The sequence below is a fragment of the Centroberyx affinis genome, unplaced genomic scaffold, assembly GCF_046629955.1.
Source record: "Centroberyx affinis isolate AG114_WGS23_722 - 3 ecotype Tasmania unplaced genomic scaffold, CSIRO-AGI_Caff_v1 ptg005019l_1, whole genome shotgun sequence".
Taxonomy (NCBI): Eukaryota; Metazoa; Chordata; class Actinopteri; order Beryciformes; family Berycidae; genus Centroberyx; species Centroberyx affinis.
The window spans coordinates 242,501-265,371 of record NW_027282473.1 but is presented as its reverse complement, the minus strand read 5'-3'; the positions used below and the strand labels follow the sequence as shown (position 1 = coordinate 265,371).

General features: G+C 40.0%; 1 protein-coding gene across 1 annotated transcript in view; it reads left to right on the top strand.

Moving 5' to 3' along the window:
* The window catches only part of adcy8 (adenylate cyclase 8 (brain)), a 126,854-nt gene that overhangs the window by 30,401 nt on the left and 73,582 nt on the right, over positions 1–22,871 (top strand). The window lies entirely within an intron of this gene.

Here is a 22,871-nt window from a genome sequence, read left to right as displayed (position 1 = left end):
TGCTGAGCTGAGAGTTTTAACATTTTATGTGCCACCAACACGTAATCTGGTGATAACAAGTCAAGTTCATTTCATGTATTTGTGTGAGATCAGGTTGATCTTTTCCTCTCTTGTCTCTTTGGTTTCCTTTGGTACAAAGCATCACAGACCGGCTGCTGTGTGCAGTTTACTGACACTATTATCCTCCAGTCTGTGGCTGTTCAGTGTTCTTGAAGTCCAGATTCAGTTGCTCTGTTGTTTTGATGCTATAAAAAGCACATTTATCGTTTCTGCAAAGGGGAATACGGTTGTTTTTTTGTTATTCTCCAATGCTGTCAGAATATTGTATGTGAATTTAGTGGAGCTGCTGTTAATATTTCAATAGTCTCCTTGTTCTGCTCATTAATTAAACAGCAACTTTTTTTGGGAAGACCCACATAGCTAGAATGCAAGTGGATAAATATTCCAGATATTATTTTCATGATCTGAGCCCTAATATACTCAGTTCTCTTACCTTATACAACTTCATACCTTATACAAGTAAGAACTGATAAGACAAAAGCTGCACCTTTCATGTGTATTTATTCTGCAGTGCAAAAATGTTCCCTTTTAACAAGTTATTTGATCTTGTATTCAGTCCTAGATGTTGCGAGGTCCTCAGCTTGTTTCAGTAATTTTCTCAAATCTAGCGATATCGTCTTGGACTTGGAAACAAGAGAAATGATCTCATTCCCCTGGTGATTGTTTCAGTTGTTTTGACAAAAACAGAGTAAATGCGAGCTTGAAGAAGTGACTTGGTGAAATGCACGTTGTTGTTTTGGATGGGACTCAGTGAACTCCTCCTCCCAGTGTGTTTCTGTTAAAGTACAGGAGGTGTGGTAAAGGCTTGTCTCTCTCTGCTGAAGGTCTCCAGGGGGGATACGAGTCTTCAGGATCACACACTGTTTCTTTTTTCCCTCCGGCTGTTGTGTTAAAGCTGCTCGCTGCCCACAGGGATCCATCGCCCCAGAGTTCAGGGAAAAACCCTCAACCTGTTTTACAAGAACAAGCAGTAGGAGCCCGCACTGCAGAAAATATCTCACATCTTAACATGGAATTTAGTCTTGTATTTCCCCGTTAAAGTGGTAATCCTCAAGATTCACTTTTTTATTCAGTCTCCATCTTTGTTGCTCAGCCTCACTGTGGTGTTTCTGCACTGCACTTCCCACAGATCACCTGTCAATCAAACAGTGTGGGCGGAGCTTGGATTTTCTGTTGATGCAGTTTGAGTTTCTCTTTTCTCTGTCTGTTCAGCCATGGTGGCTATCGCTGCTCATGCTAACTACCCAGTTCTTCTTCTGCTGTTTATTCCAAACAAACCAGAAACGTAAAACACATCACAAAAGCGACCAGACACCGGCTGTTTTGAACAGACGGTGGAAAAGATATAATAAACGTTATTTGTATAGAACCTTTCATACAAGAAATGCAGCTCAAAGTGCTTTACAACAAAGACATTACATGCACCAAGTGCTTCACATTAAACTTGATAATAATAGTGAAAATAAGATAAAGATGACAATAGAATACATAGAATGCATCTTCACATGAAAGTAGATGTAGAATGAGCATAAAAACAGGGATGGAATGCCATGATTAATGTAAAATAAGATGGAGAATAAAACCCACTTGATAATAATAGAAAAAATGAGTTAAAAATGAGGAATGCATAACATAAGATGGAAAATAAAACTCACTGAATAATAATAATAAAAATAAAGTTAGAAAATAGAGTACATAGAATGCATAAAATCAAGTAAAATACAACATTTTAAAATAAGTGCAGCCGTGCATAAGTGTGAAGCAAAGTCCAAAAAAGAGTTTCAGATGAGTGGAACTATCAACAACTAACCTACTGACACAGTGCCTGCTGACACACATGGTGCAGGGAAACACGCGTGTGCTACAGACAGCCAGACATACTACAGACAGACTTTACATATCACCGTACATGTGTGCATTCACCACTGAGTGACTGTGTGCATTCAGGCAGAAACGCATCAAATCCGTCTGCAGCTGCAGAGAGAGATGGAGGACTTCACCACAATGGAGATTTTCTTCCACTTGCTTTGAGAAAAACAAGATTTTTACGTCCACATCTGACATTAAAGGACGGACGTGTTTCTGCACTGAGCGCCGAGCTCCGGGGAAATGTCAAGATCACATGCTCATGAGACGCATTGTCAGAGGCCAGAGGGGGAAATACATGAAGGTTGGATCTCATGTTGGATCTGGAGAGTATTTCTCAAAGGGCAGAGATCACTGCTGGACTGACTGCTGCCTGTAAAACCCTCGCTGTGGATTAATGATGGTAAACGTACATGAGGACGTATTTTCAGACTTTCTGTCATATTCAACACAATCTGTGTCCTCGTTCGTGTCCTGTGACTCTCCCATCCTTTTCAACCCGAATAATTATGTTCCATTATGAATTGTATGAAATTACAACTCGTTTTGGCCGCACTTTATTTTACGGTACACTAATAAGACGTAACAAGCCGTACTTTGTATCAACGCTATCCCAGCAAACATTTTCTCAGCCTGCGTCGAGGCCAACAAGTCTAATAGACTTCGAGTCACAACATGACTTTATTTCGACCGTTTGCCGACATGACAATATACTCTTAGGGGAATGGTGATTTCGAGGAAAACTTGTTTTACAGTAGTGTAACCGAATAAACACAATATTAAATTACAAGGATATCATTTTGAGAAAATGTTTGCTGGGATAGCGTCTAACTGGCATATTTTGGATCTGATATGGCATTGTATTTGATTTCTAATTAGACTATGATCTTGTAAAACGGTGTCTAATAGTTTATTAAGATCTCCTATTTGGTTTCTAATTAGAGTATAACTTGGTATAATAGTGTCGAAGTATAGTATATTTTGGGTCTAATACGGTATTATATGCGGCTTCTAATTACAGCATAATTTAGGTGTATGGTGTCTAATTAGGGTATAACTGTGTTTGTTTAGTGTCTAATAAAGAACATATTATTTCTAGTTTTTGTCTAATTTGATACAAAGTACGGTTTGTTACGTCTTATTAGTGTACCGTAAAATAAAGTGCGGCCCTCTTTTTTAGACCATCTGTATTTTAGAGATGTTGGATAATAAGCTTCAGGATGAAAACAGATGTATGGTGGTTTGGAAATGAACTCTTCATATGTTAATAATACACATATTGAGGATTCATAGTCAAAGTAATTATATCATTGCTGCTGGGTGAAAACCCTGTAAGTCCAATTTTGATGATTTTCAGCTTCAGTTGAAGCATCACATGCTCCTCTATAGGATGAGAAAACTGTAAACCCTTGGACTGGTGAAAACCTTTTAAAATCAATTGGATACATTAAAAAACGCATGGCCATCCAGCTGAAAACAAGGCTGTTTTTCTTAGTTCCTGACAAGTTGACGAGATAGGTTTCCATCCAAAATAACACAAACCCCAAGCTTTGTCCCAAGCAAGATACATGAGTGTGGTGAAATTGACACATTTTTTTAGAGTGTAGAAGCAGGCAGAGATTTCTTTTTGCTTAAATTATAACCCACAGCAGCCTTCTGTGTTATTAAGATTTCAGTAGAAGCATATTATTTGCAGCACACACAGTGACCCAGATGATATGCAAAGTCAATCCAACGCTCCATCACTGGGTCGCTGCTGATAATACATTCAGAGCATATTGGAGAACATCTCAGTTTTCATCGCTGCTCGTTTGAAATGAAGCACTGTAGCGCCCACTTCCTCACGGAGACTTTCACATGTCATCTTAGTTGCTAATCCAATTTGCACTTTGGGCCTGGGAAAACAGCCTGGCTGTGAGACTGGAGGTGCCAGGGAAAGGGATTTGGCAACACATTTGCTTTCACATTTAAATGGAATGGTGTATATGACTTGGCTGGGAAACCAGGCTGTTATCTACATAATGTGTAAATACCATCCATATAGCTCTTTCTCTCAGGCAGCCTTTTGATGCCATTTAAAAGGTGTTATGTGTATCCTTTTAATGTCAATTAATTATTAATACATACATTTTCAGACATTAATATAATTACTGTAAACAAATCTGAACTGGGAGACTTTCAGCTGCAGTGTCACAGAGAGAGAGAACAGCAAAAAAATGAGTTTCATTATTCTTCTCACAATCACTTAACATCAGGGTGTCCAATTCCTGACAGCATATGACCAAAAAATCCCAATCATATACCAATATATTTCATCCTGTACTGTTTTCGCTGAACCTTCTCATAAATTAACAATCCTCCATCGGTCTTTTTTAAAGTTTAATATCGCTTTTAACTTAACTTGTAATTGATTTTCTTCCAGTGCCTGCAAATGGATGATAGCGCACCTATTTTTGAGATTCAAAATTTCAAAAAAGATTCAAATTCCGGACACTTACTTTCATCCGTGTCGGTGTATTCATATACTCGATATTAACCCTTTATTAACCCTTCCTGTACCTTCACAATGTTACAGATACTTGTAAGAAGTGCAGGCTGTGTACTCAAAGCTCTTATTTTTCCATTTATCAGCCAATACAGATTCTCTACATGAAGTAACCTGTCGCCCAAAGTGGGATTTAAGGCTAAGTTCGTAACTTAGTGTTTTATATGCTTAAATGTGTATATGTGTATGTGTATAAATGTGTATGTATATGAAATTTGATACCTAGCTTCTGAAATGTGTATAAATTTACGCCACTTAGCTTTCGGTTGGGTACTCCGTATAAAAATGCCGGTAAACACCGGAAATTAATTGGATACAGTGACCGGAATTGGATACAATTCCGTTACTTTGTCAAAAACATATTGATTAAACACTGCTACTTATTGAAACTGAATGAGTAAACCTTTTAAACCATGCAGGAGCTCTTAGATTTGGGATCAGATCATGTTAATCCTTGATGTCACAGCTTGTGGCAGCTTTGGCCTGTTGTGGCCTGGTTTGTCCCAGCTAGACCAGGTTGATCCCAGTTAGACCAGGTTTATACCAGGTAGACCAGGTTTATCCCAGTTACACCAGGTTTAAACCAGGTAGACCAGGTGTGGCCCAGTTAGACCAATGTTTGGCCCAATTAGACCAGGTTTGGCCCGGTCACAGCAGGTTTATCCCACTTAGACCATGGTTTATCCTAGTTAGACCAGGTTTATCCCCGTTAGGCCAGGTTTGGCCTAGTTAGACCAAGGTTTGGCCCATTTAGACCAGGTTTGACCCAGTTAGACCAGGTTTATCCCAGTTAGACCAAGATTTGGCCCATTTAGACCAGGTTTGACCCAGTTAGACCAGGTTTATCCCAGTTAGACCAGGTTTGACCCAGTTAGACCAAGGTTTGGCGAGGATCTAGACTCTGGTTGACAGATTTCACACACAGCCTTTTGAATTTGAGTTTGTTTTTCTACAAAACCCATTTAAAAAGATCAGAGTGATATTGCGCTCAGTTATGAATGATTAAACACGACTATTCCTGCCATGTTGAATTTAAAATGGAATACTTCTTGACTGCATATGTTGACTGCCATGTTGGTGAAATATCTTCTCATAGTTGTCACCAGATAAGTGTGTGTGTGTGTGTGTGTGTGTGTGTGTGTGTGTGGAGCAGAATAAATCAGTTGCTGTCCTCTTCTGCACCTCCATCCCACAAAGTAAATCCCTTCATTTGGCAGAGCGCTGGGCTGCGTATCTTCCACTGAGACCAACACTGGCACACACACACACACACACACACACACACACACTCAGCCCAGATACTCCTGTGAAATGTTTTCATACAGCTGTCATCAGATATTAAGAGGAAGTTAAGCTGAGATGGCCTGACATCTTTTGAGTCTGATGATGTTGGTGTGACTCTGTGTTCAGGGCGGCAGCTGTGTCGGGTCGGCTGCCTGAACACACAGCGGGTCCAGCGAGCAGGTAACTGATACCGCTGAAATATTGATACTGGTGTGTGTGTGTGTGTGTGTGTGTGTGTGTGTGTGTGTCCTGGCAGAACTCGTTTGTCCGCTCCCTGAATCATTTTGTTATTTTAACCCCTCGCACCCCCGACTTTCCCCTTACATTTCCTCTTAAAGCGATATTCCACTTAGTTTTAACATGGGTGTCATTCGGCTCTTTGACCGCCATGAAAACCAGAATAATTTATAAACTTCTCACCAAGATCCAGTGTGCGAACTATACCATGGCTTTCGGGGGAGTTCACTTTTTTTTGGCTTGCTTGTGCCTCAAAGACAGGACTGACTGTGACTCTCGTTGCAAAGAAACATTCATAGCTGCAACCATGTAGGCCTACTTGCTTTATGTCAGCACATCTGATATATATAATAATCAGTTAATGCTCCTCAGAGTCGATTGGCTTCGAGTTTTTGGTAAATCCAAAATTTGTGAGTGAGCTTCCTTGTTTTCTTTTTGACATGTCTCTAGTGTGCTGACTACAAAACAGAGAAATGAATAAAGGCGATTTGGGATTTGAGTGGGACTAAGAAAGTTTTTTTTTTTTCAGATTTTGAGTTAAAGTGAGTGAAGTTTGATATTGCTCCGCCACGCTTCGATGGTGATGGCAAGAATAGCGTGCATGCCGGTGTCTTTATTAAAGTGAATTAGTGATGAATCACCCTCATGCATGAATCATACATCAATAATAGCCTAATTTTTACGCATGATCCATGATGATGAAGATACAGAAAAATAGAAATGCATGGCAAAAATAGCATATTGTCAATATTTTAGAGACCCCCCCAAAATTTCACAAACCATGTTTTCAGGGGAGCTCATGTCTGGCTCCCCCTGGCTCCCCTGCAGTTCACATCCTGCCAAGATCAGATGCAGCTGGACGAGTTTGTAGCTTCAGATTTTTACTTCCAATTCATTTAAATGAGGCCATGAAAACAGACTGAAAACTGACATTTAACACGGTGAACAGATTTAACAACTGTCATAGAGTGCCTTTTATGTAATTTCTTTCTTTTTATGCTTTTTCTAATATATTTATTATCTAATTTTTTAATTTTTCAAATCATTTTACTTCTTTTAAACCCTTGTGTTATCTATTTAAATTATTTGTCCTCCATTCTTTGTGTTTTTTATGGAAAGCACTTTGTAAACTGTTTTATAGAAGTGCTACATAAATAAAGTTTAGCGTTTTTAGAGAAGTTTATCATTTTTATATTATTCCATTCTATTTGGAGTTTCAAGCTAGTGAGACAAAATAATAATCCTGTCTAGACATAACACTCAACAGCAATAAACAACGCCGACAAGCCAATAACCTTTTAATTCACAATATCTATTTATTTATGCTGTTGTTAGGTGCTAATGCTAAATCTGGTTTCCATCTTGATTTTCTAGACTTTTCTAGGCCATTGTTTTGGTAATATACTGTATATATTTTTAATTATGCCCACTTTTTGATGTTCTGTTCTTTCAAATGTTTTTTAGTTTCCCAGTTTTTTACTGTATTTTACTGTATTCTGTTACTATTCTGTTTTTCATGCTGTCTTTGTTTTTCAGACTCTCTTTTTTTAAAGCATTTTATAAAGTATGATTTCAGATAACTGCTATCGGCCTATAAATAAATTATTATTATTATTATTATCAAGTAGTTTAACAGCCTCAAATGTGGAGACCACACTTGCAAGAGAAAGTGTATTATTATTATTTTCTTCCCCCAAGTTAAAATATATTCCACTCCTGTTGCAGCCTAGGACCTACTGTGGAATCACAATAACGCATCAAATTAAACAAACATTATTCATATTTTCATTATTGACCTGACTCGATTGTTTTCCACGCTGCTCCTGCCTGGCCTGCTGATCCTAATGAGACCTTGTTAAAAACATCCACATCACTGGCATTTCCCTGTAATGAGCGCAGTGCTGATGCCCTTTACAGCTAGCTAGCGCCGCTCTTTCCAAAACAACATGGCCGCCGCCGCCGCCGCCGCTACAGTTGCCGCGGCCTGTGGGGGTTTTAATGTTGGTCTCTGTGGGAGGGGCGGAGGCCACGAGGGGGGGCGAGGGGGGAAATTGAATCAGCGCTGATGGCGTCCTGCGAGAGATCAACAGTAACACACAGTAACACACCGCTGTTTAGCTCTCTGCAAGACACAGAGAAGAGCCTGAGGGGAAACAGCCTCTGTGTGTGTGTGTGTGTGTGTGTGTGTAGGTGTGTGTGTGTGTGGCTTAAAGGAAGACTCACCCTCTGATATTCTTACACAGTTAAATATCAATTCAGGAGTTATTTTGTGATGAAGTGTCGTAATTTACTTTTTTGTTGTACCCACTCCTCGTCTACTTCTACCTCAGTTAGTGATTTCCTACATTTCCCAGAATTACTTTCACCTTTTACTCAGAACCCGCAACCTGTCTCTCTGCTGCATTGCATTCTGGTCTCTCTCCTGCTCCTGTGGGTGGAGAAATTGGTCTCTCTTCTTCTTCTACGATGGATTTCTCCCCGTATGATTGTTGAACGTCTCTCGGTGCAAAATGGCAGCTCTAGAAAGAAGAAGCCCTCGCTCTTTGATTCTGAGGGACTGACACCAAAAACCTGACGTTTACCGCTGAGGTTTTACATCCTGAAACATTTTCTCATGTCAAACTCTTGCTGTAGCTGCTGGAAATATCTGGAGGTCGTCTACATCAAAGTGTTTAGGGAGGATTTGTCCTTACAGCAGGTGTCTGTGTGTGTGCAGCATGTGTGTGTATCATTTTGTTTTCATCTTTTAGAAAAATCGTATGTTAGTTAAACTCATATTTAATTCACGCATTTCTTGACAAATATATGGTGGCCCTGAGGGTCAAAACACAACAACATGTGTTTTGTTAAATGTTGTTGTGTTTTGTGAAATGTTGTTGTGTTTTGACCCTCAGGGCCACCGTACAAACGTTTCAAGATCATGAATGATGTGATTATTGGTGGAATAAAAGGCTCCATGTAAACCCAGCATCAGTGTCATGATCCACAGCAGTGCAGAGCTCCAGGCGGCGGGGAAAGCCCCGTCGTAAAAGTCAAATAACTCTCCACAAAGCATCGCTCAGTAAATCCCCGTCACACTGTCGTTTTTTCCTCTGGATTCTGCTCTGAACGCGGCAACTTCACTGCAGAGCGAACAGTGTCAGAGCAGCTTCAGAGCGTTTCTCTCCGAGCAGCAGCAGCGGTGACAGAGGACAGTCAACCGTCTCTTTTACATTTTTATCTAATTCTGCCTTCAGTGAAGCCTGGAGAGGTGCAAAAGCATTTTATCGTCCGGAATATAGTATGCCAAGCAAGAGAGAGGGAGTAGCAAAACGAAAAAATTTATTTATATGAAAATGTCACAGCTTATTAGTAATTTCAAGCTGGTTTGCAATTATTTAATCATCATTACTGATGACATTATTATAACCCAGACGTTGATTATAAAAGAAACCTCCGAACAGTAAAATAGAACAATGGTACTAAGATGAATTTCTGTGTTTAGAATTTACAATTGTATTCTCCATTGATTTGGCAGTGATAGACATTATTATATTTAAGTGATATTTAAGTGTTTTCATGCACTCCACTGTACTACAGTGCCACTGATGGCTGACTCATATCAGCTTATATCAAATGTTATTCATTATATCAGAGACAAACACAACTGCTTGTTCACATCAGCTGTAGAGCGCTGTGACATACTGTATGTCACAAGCCACCTGCTGTCTATACAAGTGTTTCCTCTGTTAAAGTCACAATGAAACAGCATTCTGACAGCATCTTGCTTCCTTAATATTTCCTGTTGAAACAGGATGTTGGGGCGGGACATAACGCTGTAAACCAATGGGAGATCAGTTAAGGAGAGAGAGGCAGTTTGATTGGATGGGAGGGGTGGAGGGGCAGGACTGTTCAAAGAGTTTTACTGGTTGAATTTTTATGTACACCTCCTGGTGCAGCATGAGGTCACCGTTAAAGATACTCAGTTTTCCAGGAAGAAAAATTAATGGGATTTTGATATAAAAACTATTGTGACTTTAAGGGACATCAAGTAAAGTCACATTTTCACAAGGCAGAGGAGTAAGCTGCTGATTAGAGCAGAGATCCAGATCAGAAACCTCCAGTGAAGAGCCAGGATGTCACAGTGCTGAATACTGGAATAATAAAACTGCTTTGTCATTTGCTTTCTTGGCTTGAGAACGAGGCTTTTTAGCCTCCGGAGCTGAAAAGTGTTGCACAGGGAAGATTTGAAAGCCAGAAATCTCAAGTAATCAATGAATCATTGGTATTGATCGACAACGCCCTGCAGGTAGGCTATAATATGGTCATTTTGTGCTTCTGGTGTGGCAGTAAAAACCCAATTGACACACCCTGTTAGGAAAAAATTATTGTCTTTTATGAGAGAGAGAGAGAGAGAGAGAGAGGGAGAGAGAGAAAGATAGATGGTGTAGTTATTATGGTAGCAGATGCTCAGGACCTGCCCAGGCTTGTCTATATCTGCTCTAATTAACCCCCCACCACCCCACCCCATCCCACCCCATGAGAACACCTGATACATGGGACGGACCAAATTAACCCAGTCAATACAAAATAGAAACAGGTGCGCTTCTCAAAAGGCGACTTTGTGGCTGGGTGCTGGACTTCAATTATCAGAGTTCAAGTTTAAAGAAAGCAGCACATCAAAGTTATAATGTTAAAGAATATAACGAAAAGACGTCACCTCATTTTCACCAATTTATTTTTTTGCGTGAACCCAGTCAATTGTTGCAATTTAGCAATTTATTGACTGTTTTAATTCAAAAACACTCAAATTCAGTCACAAAGATGTGCCTTGACATCCCCAAGTGTTGAGTGTTGTTTTTGTAATTTACCTCTATTAACCATTTAAATAAATAATATAGTGAGTGAAGTGTGTGTGCGTGTGTGTGTGTGTGTGTGTGTGTGCAGACAGTGAGGTGGCACAGAGGGCTTTCCTCTCCTCCTCCCTCTGTGTGATGTGTTAACTCTCAGCAGCCTGGTTAACAGTTGCATCATGTGAAAGGAGCAGGAGGAGGATGAGGGGGAGGAGGAGGAGGAGGAAGAGGAGGCCCAGCTGTGAGGACCGGCTCCTGGTTGCAGACTGTTACATCAGCTCAGCCTTCAGCCGGGGGAACGGAGGGGATCCGCTGATGTGGCGGCCCATGAAAACCTTGTATCTTCAAATAGTCGTGTTTCAAAGAGTTAAGAGAGGCAGACCTGTCTTCAGATTATGTTGTTGAAATGTTATCATGCTGTTTGAATGGGTTTCGGGGCCCTATAGGTTCACAAAACTCCACCTGTGAAGGACAATGGAAACTTTGGGTTAAACCAAAAAGTCACCAAATTGGAATTATATATTTTTTTCCTGTTCCAACAGTGAAATATTGGTATAAAACTGCCGACAATTCATCCTGTTAACTGTTTTTAAATTATGTTTAAACCAAATTTTCATATTAGGGTTATATTTGTTATATTTGCTGATATATTGGGCCGAAATTTATCTTTTATTAAATATTGACTATCAGCCAGTCAGTGTCGTCCACCTCCTCCTGACCACAGATACAGAAAACCTCTGAATTATCTATTAATTTAATCTTTCATAATATTTTTATGAATTAATTCTTAATTTAAAAGGCAGTAATGTATCCCAGAGTTTCTCTACCATTGAGTAGGTGTGGTGGGTCACTCTGCCTTGAAGAGCTGCTGACACTAGAAGATTTTCATCCGTTTCAGTGGAGAGTTTTAGTGTCCCAGGATGCTCTAAATGCTGTTTCAGAGACTTTTACATCCTGATGAGAAGGGGAACTATGGGGAAACACTGAATCCTTGTAATTTTACAGTATAGAATATTATTAAATGTCAGCTATTGGCAGCTTCAATACAAAAATATCAGTATCTGTCGAACCCTAGTTGATATTAACATGTTTTTAGTGGTGGAAAGTAACTAAGTACATTTACTCAAGTACTGTACTGTTTTATGCTACTTGTACTTTACTTGAGTATTTCCATTTTATGCTACTTTGTACTTATACTCCACTACATTTTAGAGGGAAATATTGTACTTTTTACTCCATTACATTTATTTCACAGCTATAGTTACTAGTTACTTTTCAGATCAATATTTTATATTTAAAACATTTGATCATCTTTATAAAATAACTATAAAATAGCATTGTTATAGATTAGACTACCCAAAAGTAGAGCTAAATTGTTAAGATTAGCTTCACGTTGACAACTTTAAAATGCTGCTTACATGTACATGTATGTCAATAAATCAGTATTAATATTCCAATAATTTATGAAAAATATAACTCTCTAAATGGGGACAGTTTGCATAATGAGTACGTTTACTTTGAAACTCTAAGCACATTTTGCTGCCAATACTTATGTACTTTTACTTAAGTAAGATTTTGAATGCAGGACTTTTACTTGTAATGGAGTATCTTTACATTGTTGTACTGCTACTTTTACTTCAGTAAAAGATCTCAGTACTTCTTCCACCACTGCATGTTTTAATGAAAAGTAACACAAATGTGTGTCGTCCCAAATTAGACACACGGTGGGTTAGAGACCGATCTGTCCTTTTTGAAAACATCTAATGGCCCTGCTGCACCGTTTCACTCCTCCAGTCATTATCGCTGACCTGATTTATTCTCCCGGCTCTGTTCTCCGAGCCTCCGCCGCGGTGTCGAATGTTCCCCGTCTAAACGCCGCTCTTTTCAGAGGACGTCTCGGCTCATTGACTCGTCAAGGGAGCCGACCGCTCCTCGGTGACGTCAATCCCCCCCCCCCCCTCCCTCCCCCCCACGTCCATTAATTTTTAACCTCGTCTTGGCACAGTTTTAGAGCGGCTGTCTAGTGTAAACCGCCTAACTGAAAATTTTTGGTGTGTGTTTTTTCTCACTCGTGTGTGTGAAGCTGTCCGGGAGTCGAGCGAGCTTCATGACCGCTTGGGCCCTCGGAGCTTGTCAAAAACCTCCATTGTCTGTTTTCAAAACCACATGGGTGTCAAGTGAGGAAACAAGGCTTCTCTGCTTCAGTCCAGAGAGATGGGATTTTTGGAGATGTGTTTTTCTGTCAGCAGTGTTGTCATACTGCTGAGCTTTGAGACGTGTTATCTTGTACAACTAGACTGCCTGTTAGTTCCCTCCGTTTGTTTCCAACATGGACACGTGCAGACAGACAGCTTTGCAGGAGCTGTTGCTGTCATTAAATTGCATGTGTGTGAATGAGGGAAGTAGAATGAGGGCAGCAGGCACATTTTCTGGCAACAGTTTGATTTGCGTCAAACTTATGGTGAGGCTTACTGTTTTTTAAGCTGACAGAGGTGGAAAGTAACTTAGTACATTTACTCAAGTACTGCACTTCAGTACAGTTTTGAGGTTCTGGCACTTTACTTGAGTATTTCCATCTTGTGAGACTTTCTCCTTTTCCTCCACTACATTTCAGAGGGAAATCTTGTACTTTTTCCTCCACTACATTTATCTGCCGGCTGGAGTTAGTAGTTACTTTGCAGAATAAGGTTTTACATGCAAAACATACGATAAGCTCATAAAATATGTTGCATTGTTAGAGTTTAAACTGCCCAACAAGATATGGAGCAGTTAGACCGACAACATTAAAATACTTCTGACAGGTTCATGCTTCAATAATTTAACTCTCTGACAGAATGACGACTTTTACTTTTCATACTGCAGTACATTTTACTGCTAATACTTCTATACTTTAACTTGCGTGTACTTTTGAATGCAGGACTTTTACTTTTAATTAAGTATTTTTCCATTATGGTATTTCTACCTTTACTCAAGTAAAGGATTTCAGTATTTTTTCCACCGCTCCCAACTGAGCAGGGGAATCAGAACAGGGATTTGAGAAGTGAGTTGGACGTTGTGAAAGCACAAAGCTGACCGCAGAAAATGCATGAAAACCAGTGGAATGGCAGCTCTCCAGCAATTTGCAAGACTTCCCCTCAGTTCCTCCGCGTTTGCTTTGATGGCCGCATCAGGCTGACGTGTTTGGGCAAAGGCCTTCGTCGGTGCATTAGGACTTAGCCAATTGTTCGTGACAGAGCATCCAGCCGGGAGGCCGACCTGCCATCCACTCAGCACAAAGCAGGTCATCTGGCCTACTGTTTGCAAAGTGACTGCTGTGTGTTTTTGTCCGCCATGTGATGAAATGGGGAGTGTGTGTGTGTGTGTGTGTGTGTGTATTCTGTGTCAAGCGTGATATCTCAGGTTAGATCTCAGACACCACTGCTTTGATTGGGATGAAACTTGGAGGGATGATGCATCTTCGCACTGTGATCTGATGTTTAAAAAATGATGGACACTCTGATTAAAGGTCATAATTTCAAACTCTGAAATGCTGTCACTACTACAGCACCGGCTTCTTTCCAGTTCTGATGAAACTTGGAGGGATGATGCATCTTGTTGCTGACTGGCCCAAGGGCCGCCTGCATCATTTATAGGGAAGACATGTTTACTGCTGCCTTGCTTGGCTTGTATTTGAATTTAATTGCACAGGAATATAAAAGGGTTTCATTGCCAAACCCCATACATCCATCTTCCACAAGAATGCTCACCTGATGTCCACTGGTCATTATTTTAAAAATGAGGATGGAAATGTTGCTTCTTTGTAAACAACATGGCGAAGGCAAATAATGATTATCCACTGGTTTTGCTTTCATGCCAGGAATCATTCTGTCAGAATAGGTAAACATCTTTCAAAATGTGGATAACTTATTTTACATCCTGCATCTAGTGTGTTTAAAATATTTATCAGTAGAGATTATGCAAAATGCAGTAGGGATTGTGTACAAAAAGCAAAATAGGAAAATACAAAATAGTTTTATAGGAGTTTTACTTCATTAGAGGTTATGGATTTAATTTGCTATACTAATGTCAAAATGACTAAATTTCTGTTGTTTTTTCACTGTTATGTTATGTTATAAGTTCTTTGTGTGTTGTTTTGTTCTGATTTTGTAAACCATCGAGGACCACGCTGGAAACAAGTGTTAAAGTTGCTTTTCCATGTTATCCTCTGAGTTGTACTGTTGTTTGTACCTATACCCAATCAATCAATCAATCAATCAATCAACAAACAATTCAATTCAATTCAATTAAATTCAATTCACTTTATTTGTCCCTGAGGGGCAATTGCAGAGGCACGTAGAGTAGTTCAATTTACAAGAAACAATTATCAATTAACAAGAAAAAAAGAAAAAAACACACATAACATACAGTGCAACAGTGCTGATTTAGAGGTATGCATTGTATGGCATACAGTGCAAAAATAAGCTATACCCATTATGATATAATAATATAATACTAATAGTAGTGCAATAATAGTACACTGCAATATACACAATATACATGTTGGGTAATTCTATAATAAACAGACTGGCCAAAGGGAAACGCTACAATTACAGCTCAAAACAAGGTGACATATTTGTTCCTGATTGGCCCAGATTGCATCATTGATGGAGAACAACATGTTTGTTTTTGCCTTGAATATTTCTTTTAACCTGCTTTTTTTGGAATGACACATCTCCTGAAGCCCCGCTGGGTTTCTGTGTCTCTGCTGCAGTTTGTTTTTCTTTCCTGCTCCTCTGTTTTCCAGTGTTGTCAAACTAGACGCAGCAATAACTAAAGTTCATTTGTCTCCAGTTGGAGGTTGATTGTCCTGATCAGAGCATTTTCTTGGACTTCTACTTCAGGTCCTGTTTAGTGTTGTGATGCCTCGGTTTCCCTCATCACAGACTGCAGCCCAGCCAGCTCCACTGATGCTGCTGGATGGCAGTGGGAGCTGCTTTTGGTTTTCTGCCATAGTTGTTTGGTCTGTAACCGGCCCCTGCTGTATGTCCAGATCTGTAACCTTGCTTTTGAGACCGGTAAGAGGTTCTGGTTTGGCTCCAGGTTTCCATCCCAAATACAGAGAAGTATGGCGGCCCCTTTTTACGGAGATGTTTCTGTTCTCCCAGGTGGGTTTTGACCCGAGCCAAAACATCCTTTGGAAATCCAACTGGAAAATCCTGGAGGGTCTTTTTCCAAAATGGAGTTGGCAGTAACCTTGAAGCTGGAGAACAGGTTCTGAAATTGCAAAGTCCCTGCTTTTAATCCCTGCACCCCCTATGTTTATAATAGTGATTATAAACAGGGGATTATAACCATATGCCAGCCATTGAGCTGTGTACATTGTAAAGCACCATAGTGGTAGGAAATGCATGTGACATCATGGCAATACTATGAATAGTTTATGAATAGCTTATAGTGGGCAGCTCCCAGCATGAATGTGTGTAACTGTATGAATGTGATGAAGCGGGACGACACATGCTCAACAAACCCTCCCTGGATAAATAAAGGTATACAAACATATGAAGTTACAGAATGTTCTTAATCCAGTAGTCACCCTGGTAATGAACACAATCATCTGCTTAAAAGACAAAAAATGGATGGAACTGTATACCACAATGAGGAGGGATAAGACTTAAATTATTTTACCACAAATATGAAGCCTGTCTCGTAACATACTGCCAGCCAGATAACACTGACTGGAACACAGCGAACACGCGACTGCACACTGCATTCAGTTCCATTGAATTGAATTTAAGTGTGTAGATTTTATGAACTGTGATGTCATGGGATAGATGCACTGTCAACACTTGGGGAACACAGTATTGAATCGTGTTTGGTTCCACGTTGGTTTGGTTTAAATGCCTCTCTGTACAGCGAGCTTCCAAATGATTCTCTAAGGAACCATGAGTGTTGTTTGAGTGGAGTTTGGCTCTTGAAGACCACAGAGAGACATTTCAGTCCTCCATGCCTGCACACTATCAAACTTTATGACCGTGTGGCAAAAATAATTTTCACAAAACATATCTTGTTCTTTATTGAGCAGTATTTAATCAATAAAAGAAAGCAGAAGCTGTATTATTGTGAAAATTTAACTATACATCTTCACAGCTTAGCTTCAACTTTCCATGCAACTTGGATGTTACAAGAGAAAGTACTCCCGGTTCTTCATTTATTCCCAGCAAAACATTTAGACGTTGAATAGATGCTGATACGACCGTCTGCACCAACACTGAAAACCTGTGTGACTTTAGTACCAAAATAAAAGTTGAGACGACATTTGTAGTCGTCCAGAGCTGCTGCCTGCGTCGTTTTAAGAAAGTAGGACCTAAATATCTTTTCGATATCAGTTCTAGAAAAATGGGAAAATAATTCTGCACACTGCAAGTAAAAGGCTACGACAAAAATGTTTCTTTAGTTCGTAGTATTGCATAAGTGCTCAACGTAAAAGTGCAAGTGAAAAAACTATATATACGTTAGAGTTGACCCTGCATGACACATAAACCTGGGGGGTCGCACTCGGCCATGTCCTGCATGTTGCCGTCTGTCAAATGCTAGCTGGGCTAGTTTGCATGGACCGCTGCCATACAGTAATGCATGGCAATATATAAAGCAAAATCACTCTATGATTTAAGACAACTCATTCTCCTGCACATTTATAATAAATCAGTTTGTTGTATAAGCAGTGTTTCCATGTATGCGTGCAATATATGCAATAAGCTATGTATGCTAACGGTTCGGTTGCTAACGTTAGCTAGCAAGCCAAGTAAACAACTGTCACTGTATTCTCTATAGAAGAGATGAAGGCAGCGGATCAATTGAGGCAGACAGAGAGCTGAAATCACATTCAAATAAACTGAAAAATAATTCTGTCTGCGTGTCATCACCATGATGCGCCGTGGGACTGAACAGGATCTGTAGGTCTACTCGCTCTGCTGCCTGGGCGCCGTTGCTTCGATCGTTCCTCGCTGTTGGTTGCTTGTAATGCCGGAGATCTAAGAGTTTAAGAGTTTAAGCTCATTTTACTGTTAGTGTGTGTCAGCTGAACGCTTGAAATGTAAAAATGCAAATGAAGCTAAATTACCACCTGCCATGACGAGGGCTGCAGTGCAACATGAGCATTATGTGTCGTCGAGCTTTGTGATCGTCAAAGGCATCTTGAGTTTTTGAGCTTTGGAATCGTTCCTGCTGTGTTGAAATTGGGGGTTGTAGATGTTTCAAGCTAGTTCCCACTGTCGTCTATCAAGAGGTTTTTTTTTGTAACAGAAAACCCCTGTTATACTGAAGGCCTTTGGGAGATGGTGTGACTTAAACCGGAACTACCTCTATCAAGGCTGTGTAATTGGTTTTATGGCAGTTCCTAGGACATATATAGGAAATGAAAAGAGACAGTTGTTCAGTGTGTGGAAAACCGAGTTTTCTCAAGCCTCCCAGAACTGTAAATCGCTTTAACTGTTCTTTCATCACTTGCCCCAGAGGTTGGAGGGGACAGAAGTTGGAAGGAATCCCAAACCATCTCTGAACATGGTTCCGTCCTGATGATAAGCCTCCAAGACTTACTTTCTGCACGACTAATTTCTAATTTCTGACTAAAGTGATTCTAATTCTGACCAGGAACTCAGCAGATGCCAGCTTCAACGATAAAACAAGCGCAACATTTTCACAATATCATGCCACAGTTAAAGATCGAGTTAAAACAGCTCTGGGAACTGTTTTGAACTGACAGAGAGATATTTAGGCCCTGATTTCACAGCTTTGAACGACTACGGGCGTCGTTACAACTTTTGCTTTGCTGCTGTATTTACACAGGCTTTCAATGTTGGTGCAGGCTGGTGTTGCTCTGATATTCAGACTGAACGTCCATCTGGTTCCACTCCAATATTCAGCCTGAGATTTCCTCCTCGTTAGTCGTTCTCTGTGTGATTTGTGTGTTGATTTTCCCCGATCTGATCACTAGTGACTGACTGACGTTACTTCAGTCACATGATGCTGCAGCCAGTCAGCCTCTACATCCATGGTTAGCAGACATTTACCAACTGACCCAAGAATGTACGTCCATTTTGACAAAAGTGTTGTCTTTGCAAAGACAATCTGTTGGTTAAGGAGGTGATTTCAACAAATCTATTCTGCCGTTGACGAGGGAAACACTAGACTCTCTGAATCACTCGACAAAATCTGACAAGTGGGCGGTACGAGATTCAGGAGTCTGGAGCCATGATATATTTGTAGGAGTGCACCAATCGATCGGCCACCGATCATAATAATTCGATAACAGTTCTGAATAGGTCATCAGTGATCAGCTGATCACCGTTTCAACTGCCTGATCGGGAAAAAAAAGTATCAGGATCAGGAAAGCGGTCAGGAATGCGGTCAAATGTGTGCTGTAAAAATCTGATCCAGTTTGTGGATCTTTGATCAGAGATTGGAACCAGTTTAATATTTTGGACAGAAGGCAGAGCTGATGCTGCCGCAATGCACGACCAGTGAGTAAGCTCCTGTGTCATCAAGGACACACCAACATGTCATTACTATGACATTTGGATAAAACCTAGGATTTATTTCCACATGGCTAGGCAGACAAAAGAATGATCTGCTAAACACAGTGCAGTATTGGAATTTCCCTATTTCTGATTGCTGTGCACTTTTACATGATGTGCCGTTGTTAGCAGAAAGTCTCACTAAAATGCATAATTTCAATCGGCAATCAGCTGAACACAGTGTCACTGGTAATCGGAAAATCTGATCAGTGCATCCCTGCTTATTGTCCGTCACCAAATGGGGGACTATGGATCGGTCTGTGTCTGTTTGTTGGTTTGTTCGTTTGTTAGTCACACTGTAATGCTGACTTTGTGCTGCTAGGGGGCAGCATTGACAATGAATGGGGACTCAGTGGTAAAGCAGGTCATACAGTTAAAGTTATCATACAATATGGGGGACAATGAATGGGGACTCAGTGGTAAAGCAATAGTTAAAGTTATCATAGGTAACATAATAGTCTACACACACTACACACTTGGAGACATCAGACTGGGTTGATGTGTTGAAGTGAGAGTCAATGGAGAATTTTTGGGCAAACCTCTAACCACAAGACACTGTAGTTATTGTCCAGTTATTGGACTGTTGTTCTGTTATTGCATCATCACTGCACTACCACTGTGCCTCAGTGTTGACTACTGATATCATATTACCACTTACCTACTGTGCAATACCATATATCACTTATCATTTAGCATTTATATTATTCATAACACTCACGCTCCTGGTGTTGTATGTTATATTGTATATTGTATTATAAATTGTATTGTAGTGTACATTGTGTAATGTACGGATTGTATTTATTGCGTATTGTAGTTCTTGTATTTTGTACTGTATTGAGTAAAAACAGGACAATTACAGTTACTACATTTCAAGATATAACTATAAGCCTAATTCTGAGGAGAGTAGGCAACAGAGATATATGGTCAATCTGTCCCATACGAAAATGCTTCTACAATTTCACTCATATTTCAAGTACACTCAGCAATCACTGACTGACCCAAGGGTGGAACTACATCACTGGTGGGGGACAACATGTTTACTATCTGCTTGTTTAAAGTGTTGTCGCACATGGTACACAGACAGTGTAAGACACAGAGAAGACAGTCATAGAGAAGTGCACTCTAGAGAGTATCACACTGTTTATACATTCACCATTTTATCACTATGTGCATTCAGGCAGCATGGCTCTGGTTGCTGCGGTAGAAAGTATAAAGAGAGATAATTAAAGAGTGAAAAAGGGAGAGCAGCATGCAAAATAAGATTAAATTCATGTGTTTCCACATGTTCAGTCCACATGTTTTGGCTCATGCCTTCATCAGAGTAGAGAGGGAAGAGAATTTGGTTTGGTTTGATTCAGCCGCTCGTCCAACTCGCCTCTTTTAATGAACTGGAACAACACTGAATACTTTCATTCATCCATGCACCAACCCAGCGATCTGAACTTCTTTTGTTCTTCATTGGTTTGAGAAGTCTCACAAAATACCACAAACCACTCTTTTGCCAGATTTTGCATGCCCCGTCCTTCCTGTAAAACCACAAGTCACATGTTTCTCACTAATTCAGTACAATGGCTTATGCTTTATTGGCATGAAAGTTACAGGAACTGGATTGGAAAACTGCCTAAATATATTGGGAATTCGTCATAAAGAAAAGAAAAACAAATAAATCTCTCTCTAAAACAAATAAACATCTCCCTTATTGTATGCATGTGTGTGTGTACTCATGTGTGGATGGGAAAGTATAAGAAAAATGTTAAAATCAGTGTGTGTGCTTGTGTCTGTTTGTGTGTGTGTATTCAGCCTTTTTCCATTTTATAACAAGACCCATTGTCTGTAAGCCTGGTGAAGGCTTTCTCCCACAATGCATTTGTTTTTCTGTACCAATATAGACATGTTTTAGAACATTCATCGGCCTCCAGTAACTAAATTTGTTTTTTGCTTTGTCTGGTTCATGTACCTTGGTTTTAAGGCGAGGTTGTGACAGTTTAGTTTTCCCTCCACTATGTAGAGATTATCAGCATCGCTCTCTGTCTGTCTGTTCAGACCAAACATGTTTGGAGCGGAGAAGTTTTTCCAAACTCTGTGGTGTTTCCTCCTTCAGTTCAGTTGGTCTGTCCAGGTGGAACAATGACCTTTATACCATGGTCTGGGTGAATACTCAATTCTGATTGGCTCCAGGGTGTCCATTAATCCCTGATAATGGACACCTACTAAGTAGTTCCAGTGAAACTGTTCTAAATTAATGTGCTGGCTACGTAGTATCAGCCTGTATCTAAAATGAGTAACCATAGCAACAGGGACGCAGTCAAAGCCGCCGTTTACTCCGTTCATTTGTTCGTGAAAATCTTGATATTGATTTGGGGATAATGACATGGTTGGATAGCTAGCTAGTCTTGTTGTTAAACATACTGTCAAATTATATTTACTGTTTGTGAACCGTACGCAATGTTATTGACTTTGAATGTTGCTAGCATAACGTTAGCTTTCTGGCTCATAGCTGAGCCAAAGGGTTCTATGAGCTGAGCGGACTAGAAATATCTCCCGCTGCCAAGTCGTATCTAAGGTTCGTCCTATTTACTGGAGTAGTGAACAACGTTTCCATTGCATAAGAACCTTATGGGATGGTAATGATTGTTCCAGGTATTAGTCAAACCCTCAGGTTTTACCAGGGAAACTGAGTTATTTTTTTTTTCTTTGGCAAGTGACGATGGTATAAGCGGGATAATGCCCTTTGAGGTGTCCGTTATCAGGAATTAATGGACGACTCATCCATTAATTCCTGATAATGGACACCTCATCAGGCGTTATCCCTTACTTGAACTCTGGTGGCACCAAATAACAGAGACTCAGTACTCTAACAAGAGAACGGCGGTGTGGTTTGCTAGGAGTGAGAATGTAATCCAACGAACTACAGGAAACCACTCCAAAACGCAAGGGTTTATGGGTAGAAGGAGATTCCTCATGCTCAGAAAGCCTAGCAGAACAAAATGAAGTCTGGACTGATGCTCATATTCAGCTGTTTCTTCATGTGTTCTTAACTGGTATGAACACCACAGAAGAAGAGACAGACAAGTCCATCATGCTGAGACAAAGTTACAGGAACTGGAGTCGGATTTGTTTTAGTGTTTCTACTGAAATTTATTGTCTTATATTCCTGTAAAGCATTTCATACACTGCTGTGACTTTGGCATTGCTTACTGTGTGTATTGTTGTTTTGTTTTATTTTTGTGTAAAGCACTTTGTAAACTCCGCTTTTTGAAAAGTGCTGTACAAAAGTTATGCTATATAAAAGTTTTGATATTATTACTATTATTATTATTATTATTTGTTTTGACTCCACTATCTCTAACCTGGCAGGATGACAGGTGACCAAACTGTCCAATAAATGAGCTGCTTGTGAGTCATGTGACTTTTGTTTACAAGCCCTGGTTGGGTTCTACTGGAGCAGCGTGAAGCTAAACGAACCAAATACAAAAATACAACAATGTCAGCATT